We start from the raw sequence: 9,840 nt of genomic DNA on the forward strand, positions 1-9,840 counted from the left end.
GGAAAACCCTGAGTGTCAGTTCGAGCAAAGAACCGTTTCGACCTATCTGGCAGACTTTGACAGCCACAATTCCGGAACTGACACCTCCAACAAAGGAATAAACAGTATATCCAATTCATTGCTCTTCCTCATCGACAATCTCAACCAATTAGTACCGCCCCCCTTCATTTATCTTTAGGCATTGGATTAACATTATTCCAGCTACTTGAAAATTTATGTGCTGAGCTCGATCAAAATTCATTATCTACTAGAGATCCCGAGCTGTTCGTTAAGTGGCAGACGCTCAGTGCACAAGTAGCTTCTTCAGATGATGAGGTGAAGAGCGAAATGTTTTAATTAGAATCACTTAGAAAACACCTAAAAATTTGCGAAACGAGACACCATAAACCCATCAATGACCCTTGCGATGCAGTGATCTGCATTCTAAACGCAGATAACCATACAAGGGTGATTGATTGGATCGAATGCGACCTTTTTTACAAATGGCTACATTATCAATGTGCTGGTTTCATCGAAAAAGTACCGGATGTGACAGTCGACTACGTCTGTCCGCAATGCATTGATGAAGGACTATCGCCGGAGAAGATGATTTCCAGCAATTCAACAAAGGTGGCGATGCAAACTGAGCGTGTGAGATCACTTCAAGCCCGTCTTTCTTCTTCTCGACAGGAACTCACCAGCGTTTTCACACAAGTGAAATCACTGATGGGCCCCTGCGAGACGGAACTTAACCGAGTGCTTGAAGATGATCTCCATGTTCAGAGACAGGCATACCATTCTATGTGTTTTATTGGGAATCATATTCGACGGATGTTCCTCATCAATGACAAAGTGGACGCCCCTGCAAAGCTGCTGTCTGTGGTTAAAGATCAAACAAATGATTACGCTCATTCCTATGATCTTTATGCCAGGTTCAGCAAGATCCATCACTTTTTAAATGCAGCAAGATTTTTGTCACCTCTCGAAATAGAACACATGTGCAAGTTGTGTCATGAATTCGGTGAAAAGTTTCCAGCACACTTTCCCAATCAAGCCATCACTCCAAAAATCCACGTGCTTGTCTTCGGGGTTCCTCGATTCCTCCGAAGGTGGAAATCCATTGGTATCTTTAAATTATGAAAACTGAAATTATTTTTCGATCAAAAGACAATCATGCAAACTGTAATTTTATCAATCAAATGAAAATCATGTGAATTCAAATTATTAATCATAGTTAATATCAAATTGAAAAAAATGTATATGGTATTTTGGTGACAAAAACTGCTGCAATTAAAGTGTTGGTGATGGAAATACATTTCCAAGTGTTATCACTCAGTCCACAGGGTATGACAAAGAAATGATACATTAAAGTTTTTATCTAAAATCTAAACCCTATGAAACATAATATAACTCATCATATACTTATCCATCTCACAGAAATCCTAATTCAACATGTCAAATATCAAGACTATTAGTTAAAACGTTGATATTTACCTAAAAACTTTCTCCCTTGAAATGCTCAAAAATACGGATAAGTGCTGATTTAGCAACAACAGCAGACATTGATTGTATAATCATCTGTTTTCAAGTCCAGCCTTGCGTCTGCTAAATGAACTATTCTTTTATTTCCATCACTATTTCCATTTACCTATAGATAACAAATGTTTCGCAATGTATTTTGCATGGAACCGATACCTTACTTTTGTAAATATTATAAATTTTCGACACAAGCGTGAATATTGTAAATTATTACACAGGAATAAGACCCAGTGTACAGTCAACACAATTGTAAATATTGTAAATAATTACACAGGAATAAGACTGTGTATAGGGGGTACGAGTACTAAACTGGCGTTTTCAGTCGTCAACTCTAGTACACCCAATAGCATTGATCAAACGGTACTGCTCGCCTTCTTTGAAGCCTACGACTCCTCGGAAAACATTCGGACCATTTTCAGCTCTTATTCTGAGCAATTTTTCGAACTAAATTCAATTCAAATTCAGGACAAAGAGGGCAAGCAGCATATTTTCAACATAAGTAAGTTCATAATCGGAGATTACTGCTGGTTATGCAATGCTATGGGCCATATTGGAGCTTCAGGCGCATTCCCTTGTTTGTGGTGTCTCGTTAAACTCGCAAATCTCGGGCGAAGGGATGGATCTCCCCATACACCAATGCTTGTTGGAGGGGTACTTTGGGAAACCCTGAGTGTCAGTTCGAGTAAAGAACCGTTTCGACCTATCTGGCAGACTTTGACAGCCACAATTCCGGAACTGACACCTCCAACAAAGGAATAAACAGTATATCCAATTCATTGCTCTTCCTCATCGACAATCTCAACCAATTAGTACCGCCCCCCTTCATTTATCTTTAGGCATTGGATTAACATTATTCCAGCTACTTGAAAATTTATGTGCTGAGCTCGATCAAAATTCATTATCTACTAGAGATCCCGAGCTGTTCGTTAAGTGGCAGACGCTCAGTGCACAAGTAGCTTCTTTAGATGATGAGGTGAAGAGCGAAATGTTTTAATTAGAATCACTTAGAAAACACCTGAAAATTTGCGAAACGAGACACCATAAACCCATCAATGACCCTTGCGATGCAGTGATCTGCGTTCTAAACGCTGATAACCATACAAGGGTGATTGATTGGATCGAATGCGACCTTTTTTACAAATGGCTACATTATCAATGTGCTGGTTTCATCGAAAAAGTACCGGATGTGACAGTCGACTACGTCTGTCCGCAATGCATTGATGAAGGACTATCGCCGGAGAAGATGATTTCCAGCAATTCAACAAAGGTGGCGATGCAAACTGAGCGTGTGAGATCACTTCAAGCCCGTCTTTCTTCTTCTCGACAGGAACTCACCAGCGTTTTCACACAAGTGAAATCACTGATGGGCCCCTGCGAGACGGAACTTAACCGAGTGCTTGAAGATGATCTCCATGTTCAGAGACAGGCATACCATTCTATGTGTTTTATTGGGAATCATATTCGACGGATGTTCCTCATCAATGACAAAGTGGACGCCCCTGCAAAGCTGCTGTCTGTGGTTAAAGATCAAACAAATGATTACGCTCATTCCTATGATCTTTATGCCAGGTTCAGCAAGATCCATCACTTTTTAAATGCAGCAAGATTTTTGTCACCTCTCGAAATAGAACACATGTGCAAGTTGTGTCATGAATTCGGTGAAAAGTTTCCAGCACACTTTCCCAATCAAGCCATCACTCCAAAAATCCACGTGCTTGTCTTCGGGGTTCCTCGATTCCTCCGAAGGTGGAAATCCATTGGTATCTTTAAATTATGAAAACTGAAATTATTTTTCGATCAAAAGACAATCATGCAAACTGTAATTTTATCAATCAAATGAAAATCATGTGAATTCAAATTATTAATCATAGTTAATATCAAATTGAAAAAAATGTATATGGTATTTTGGTGACAAAAACTGCTGCAATTAAAGTGTTGGTGATGGAAATACATTTCCAAGTGTTATCACTCAGTCCACAGGGTATGACAAAGAAATGATACATTAAAGTTTTTATCTAAAATCTAAACCCTATGAAACATAATATAACTCATCATATACTTATCCATCTCACAGAAATCCTAATTCAACATGTCAAATATCAAGACTATTAGTTAAAACGTTGATATTTACCTAAAAACTTTCTCCCTTGAAATGCTCAAAAATACGGATAAGTGCTGATTCAGCAACAACAGCAGACATTGGTTGTATAATCATCTGTTTTCAAGTCCAGCCTTGCGTCTGCTAAATGAACTATTCTTTTATTTCCATCACTATTTCCATTTACCTATAGATAACAAATGTTTCGCAATGTATTTTGCATGGAACCGATACCTTACTTTTGTAAATATTATAAATTTTCGACACAAGCGTGAATATTGTAAATTATTACACAGGAATAAGACCCAGTGTACAGTCAACACAATTGTAAATATTGTAAATAATTACACAGGAATAAGACTGTGTATAGGGGGTACGAGTACTAAACTGGCGTTTTCAGTCGTCAACTCTAGTACACCCAATAGCATTGATCAAACGGTACTGCTCGCCTTCTTTGAAGCCTACGACTCCTCGGAAAACATTCGGACCATTTTCAGCTCTTATTCTGAGCAATTTTTCGAACTAAATTCAATTCAAATTCAGGACAAAGAGGGCAAGCAGCATATTTTCAACATAAGTAAGTTCATAATCGGAGATTACTGCTGGTTATGCAATGCTATGGGCCATATTGGAGCTTCAGGCGCATTCCCTTGTTTGTGGTGTCTCGTTAAACTCGCAAATCTCGGGCGAAGGGATGGATCTCCCCATACACCAATGCTTGTTGGAGGGGTACTTTGGGAAACCCTGAGTGTCAGTTCGAGTAAAGAACCGTTTCGACCTATCTGGCAGACTTTGACAGCCACAATTCCGGAACTGACACCTCCAACAAAGGAATAAACAGTATATCCAATTCATTGCTCTTCCTCATCGACAATCTCAACCAATTAGTACCGCCCCCCTTCATTTATCTTTAGGCATTGGATTAACATTATTCCAGCTACTTGAAAATTTATGTGCTGAGCTCGATCAAAATTCATTATCTACTAGAGATCCCGAGCTGTTCGTTAAGTGGCAGACGCTCAGTGCACAAGTAGCTTCTTTAGATGATGAGGTGAAGAGCGAAATGTTTTAATTAGAATCACTTAGAAAACACCTGAAAATTTGCGAAACGAGACACCATAAACCCATCAATGACCCTTGCGATGCAGTGATCTGCGTTCTAAACGCTGATAACCATACAAGGGTGATTGATTGGATCGAATGCAACCTTTGTCACAAATGGCTACATTATCAATGTGCTGGTTTCCTCGAAAATGTACCGGATGTGACAGTCGACTACGTCTGTCCGCAATGCATTGATGAAGGACTATCGCCGGAGAAGATGATTCCCAGCAATTCAACAAAGGTGGCGATGCAAACTGAGCGTGTGAGATCACTCCAAGCCCGTCTTTCTTCCTCTCGACAGGAACTCACCTGCGTTTTCACACAAGTGAAATCACTGATGGGCCCCTGCGAGACGGAACTTAACCGAGTGCTTGAAGATGATCTCCATGTTCAGAGACAGGCATACCATTCTATGTGTTTTATTGGGAATCATATTCGACGGATGTTCCTCATCAATGACAAAGTGGACGCCCCTGCAAAGCTGCTGTCTGTGGTTAAAGATCAAACAAATGATTACGCTCATTTCTATGATCTTTATGCCAGGTTCAGCAAGATCCATCACTTTTTAAATGCAGCAAGATTTTTGTCACCTCTCGAAATAGAACACATGTGCAAGTTGTGTCATGAATTCGGTGAAAAGTTTCCCGCACACTTTCCCAATCAAGCCATCACTCCAAAAATCCACGTGCTTGTCTTCGGGGTTCCTCGATTCCTCCGAAGGTGGAAATCCATTGGTATCTTTAAATTATGAAAACTGAAATTATTTTTCGATCAAAAGACAATCATGCAAACTGTAATTTTATCAATCAAATGAAAATCATGTGAATTCAAATTATTAATCATAGTTAATATCAAATTGAAAAAAATGTATATGGTATTTTGGTGACAAAAACTGCTGCATTTAAAGTGTTGGTGATGGAAATACATTTCCAAGTGTTATCACTCAGTCCACAGGGTATGACAAAGAAATGATACATTAAAGTTTTTATCTAAAATCTAAACCCTATGAAACATATTATAACTCATCATTTACTTATCCATTTCACAGAAATCCTAATTCAACATGTCAAATATCAAGACTATAAGTTAAAACGTGATATTTACCTAAAAACTTTCTCCCTTGAAATGCTCAAAAATACGGATAAGTGCTGATTCAGCAACAACAGCAGACATTGGTTGTATAATCATTTGTTTTCAAGTCCAGCCTTGCGTCTGCTAAATGAACTATTCTTTTATTTCCATCACTATTTCCATTTACCTATAGATAACAAATGTTTCGCAATGTATTTTGCATGGAACCGATACCTTACTTTTGTAAATATTATAAATTTTCGACACAAGCGTGAATATTGCAAATTATTACACAGGAATAAGACCCAGTGTACAGTCAACACAATTGTAAATATTGTAAATAATTACACAGGAATAAGACTGTGTATAGGGGGTACGAGTACTAAACTGGCGTTTTCAGTCGTCAACTCTAGTACACCCAATAGCATTGATCAAACGGTACTGCTCGCCTTCTTTGAAGCCTACGACTCCTCGGAAAACATTAGGACCATTTTCAGCTCTTATTCTGAGCAATTTTTCGAACGAAATTCAATTCAAATTCAGGACAAAGAGGGCAAGCAGCATATTTTCAACATAAGTAAGTTCATAATCGGAGATTACTGCTGGTTATGCAATGCTATGGGCCATATTGGAGCTTCAGGCGCATTCCCTTGTTTGTGGTGTCTCGTTAAACTCGCAAATCTCAGGCGTAGGGATGGATCTCCCCATACACCAATGCTTGTTGGAGGTACTTTGGAAAACCCTGAGTGTCAGTTCGAGCAAAGAACCGTTTCGACCTATCTGGCAGACTTTGACAGCCACATTTCTGGAACTGATACCTCCAACGAAGGAATAAACAGTATATCCAATTCATTGCTCTTCCCCATCGACAATCTCATCCAATTTGGTACCGCCCCCTTCATTTATCTTTAGGCATTGGATTAACATTATTCCAGCTACTTGAAAATTTATGTGCTGAGCTCGATCAAAATTCATTATCTACTAGAGATCCCGAGCTGTTCGCTAAGTGGCAGACGCTCAGTGCACAAGTAGCTTCTTTAGACGATGAGGTGAAGAGCGAAATGTTTCAATTGGAATCACTTAGAAAACACCTGAAAATTTGCGAAACGAGACACCATAAACCCATCAATGACCCTTGCGATGCAGTGATCTGCGTTCTAAACTCAGATAACCATACAAGGGTGATTGATTGGATCGAATGCGACCTTTGTCACAAATGGCTACATTATCAATATGCTGGTTTCACTGAAAATGTACCGGATGTGACAGTTGACTACGTCTGTCCGCAATGCATTGATGAAGGACTATCGCCGGAGAAGATGATTTCCAGCAATTCAACAAAGGTGGTGATGCAAACTGAGCGTGTGAGATCACTCCAAGCCCGTCTTTCTTCCTCTCAACAGGAACTCACCTGCGTTTTCACACAAGTGAAATCACTGATGGGCCCCTGCGAGACGGAACTTAACCGAGTGCTTGAAGATGATCTCCATGTTCAGAGACAGGCATACCATTCTATGTGTTTTATTGGGAATCATATTCGACGGATGTTCCTCATCAATGACAAAGTGGACGCCCCTGCAAAGCTGCTGTCTGTGGTTAAAGATCAAACAAATGATTACGCTCATTTCTATGATCTTTATGCCAGGTTCAGCAAGATCCATCACTTTTTAAATGCAGCAAGATTTTTGTCACCTCTCGAAATAGAACACATGTGCAAGTTGTGTCATGAATTCGGTGAAAAGTTTCCCGCACACTTTCCCAATCAAGCCATCACTCCAAAAATCCACGTGCTTGTCTTCGGGGTTCCTCGATTCCTCCGAAGGTGGAAATCCATTGGTATCTTTTCTGAGCAGGGTCTCGAAGGCAAGCATAATTTTGAAATGCAGATTTCCTTCTGCAGATTTTGAAACACAACGGAGCGAGCGGCACTTATATTCAATTCTCAACACCTTCAGAGTTTTTTTTGCCAATCAGCTCAAACGGGAAAGTTGCAGTAAATTCTATCCGAAACATGATGCATCTGATCTGAAATAAAAAATGAATGTGATTAAAATTATGAAAACTGAAATTATTTTTCGATCAAAAGACAATCATGCAAACTGTAATTATATCAATCAAATGAAAATTATGTGAATTCAAATTATTAAACATAGTAAATATCAAATTGAAAAAAATGTATATGGTATTGTGCTGACAAAAACTGCTGCATTTAAAGTGTTGGTGATGGAAATACATTGCCAAGTGTTATCACTCAGTCTACAGCGTATGACAAAGAAATGATACATTAAGGTCTATATCTAAAATCTAAACCCTATGAAACATAATATAACTCATCACTTACTTATCCATCTCACAGAAATCCTAATTCAACATGTGTCTTAAATGACTGTGTAAACAACAATCAAATATCAAGACTATTAGTTAAAACGTTGATATTTACCTACAAACCTTTCTCCCTTGAAATGCTCAAAAATGTGAAAAAGTGCTGATTCAGCAACAACAGCAGACATTGGTTGTATAATCATTTGTTTTCAAGTCCGGCTTTGCGTCTGCTAAATGAACTATTCTTTTATTTCCATCACTCTTTCCATTTACCTATAGATAACAAATGTTTTGCAATGTACTTTGCATGGAACCGATACCTTACTTTTGTAAATATTATAAATAGTCAACACAAGTGTGAATATTGTAAATTATCACACAGGAAGAAGACCCAGTGTACAGTCAACACAATTGTAAATATTGTAAATAATTACACAGGAATAAGACTGTGTATAGTCAACAAAAGTGTAAATATTGTAATTATTAAACTGATTGAATTATAAAAGAATATCTTAATATTGTTGATTTATATGAGAAAATGTTGATTTATTTGTTATTGATGATAATATGTTGACTTCTTATTTATTGACTAAATAGATGTTTATCCTATTTTATTTATTATACCAATTCAATAAATCTCATCATTGTTACTGTTACTCATCAACATCATCTTTCGAGGTTACTTCTCCCTGAAAAATTTGCAGGATTCGCATCATAGCCTATCATGAGCTTATTTCATCAAGGATCACAAGCAATGATGGATTACAGCAAATAAACCGGTGCCATATTCTGAGGAATAATAGTTTCTATTCTTCTTAGGATGAAAATACATTTCAAAAGTGTAGTTATGCCAAAAAAGATTAGGCCTAGGCTTATGTAGACTGTACCAGGAAGCACCTCTATAGCCTAGGCCATATTTCAAGAAAATGATCTAAGCATGCAGTAAATCACCCGAAAATAGCACGAGATAATGAAATGAAGCATTTGATGCCCTGTCAAAATGCGTATTTAGACGATGATAATCGATTACGGTCATGAAAATTGATATGGCCTAACTTGGGTGTATCTTTCAAATCCGCGAAAATTTTTTAAAAATTTCCAGCATTTTTCGACGATGTAAACACAGACAGCTGATCTAAATATCTGAATTCGACGAGAAATTAATATTGCGTTAGCTAAATATCAATAATTACCTGCAGAAGCATTGATGATAACCAAAATAGATGTTTTCATCGGGAAAAAACAGTTTCAAATTCGTGGCAGTGGCCATTTTGAATAATTAGCAAATGACGTCACACGCGATGATGTCACGCAATTGGGAATTTCTTCCACATTAACGAGACATGTAGAATGGGACCACAAAATGCTTAGCTTTTAGTTGCGTTACATGTAACTTGTAACGTGATATTAGATCGGCTAACAGCCACTGTAGCTCCTGTAATAAAATATAACCTAGTCTGTGTGTGAGAGGAATGCCTGTCTTTGTGCGAAACACTTGAATCTGATCTGCAAAGGTTACTATATATAAATATATATATATGAGTACTCAAATTGCCAGCTTAAGTTTTAGTTTGTAATTTGTATATATGCGTCTTGCATGGTTTAGAGCAAAACCTAATTTCAGTTATTTATTTGTAATTCTAATTTACATACAATTTCTTTAATAATCGAGATCCGTAAGGATCGGTAAAATACTTCACGCAGGGGAGGCGACGATATAGCAGACA

The 9,840-nt window shown here is 38.0% G+C and overlaps 1 long non-coding RNA gene across 1 annotated transcript; it reads right to left on the reverse strand.

Moving 5' to 3' along the window:
* Window positions 1-5,415: 5,415 nt before the first annotated feature.
* LOC141909569 (uncharacterized) lies at window positions 5,416-8,293 on the reverse strand. Its single transcript, XR_012619760.1, has 3 exons — window positions 8,240-8,293; window positions 5,825-5,978; window positions 5,416-5,458 (listed from the first exon to the last, which is right to left on the reverse strand). It is a non-coding gene; the product is annotated as an uncharacterized LOC141909569 (long non-coding RNA).
* Between the last annotated feature and the right edge of the window lie 1,547 nt (window positions 8,294-9,840).

Source organism: Tubulanus polymorphus, chromosome 8 (genome assembly GCF_964204645.1).
Source record: "Tubulanus polymorphus chromosome 8, tnTubPoly1.2, whole genome shotgun sequence".
Classification (NCBI taxonomy): Eukaryota; Metazoa; Nemertea; class Palaeonemertea; order Tubulaniformes; family Tubulanidae; genus Tubulanus; species Tubulanus polymorphus.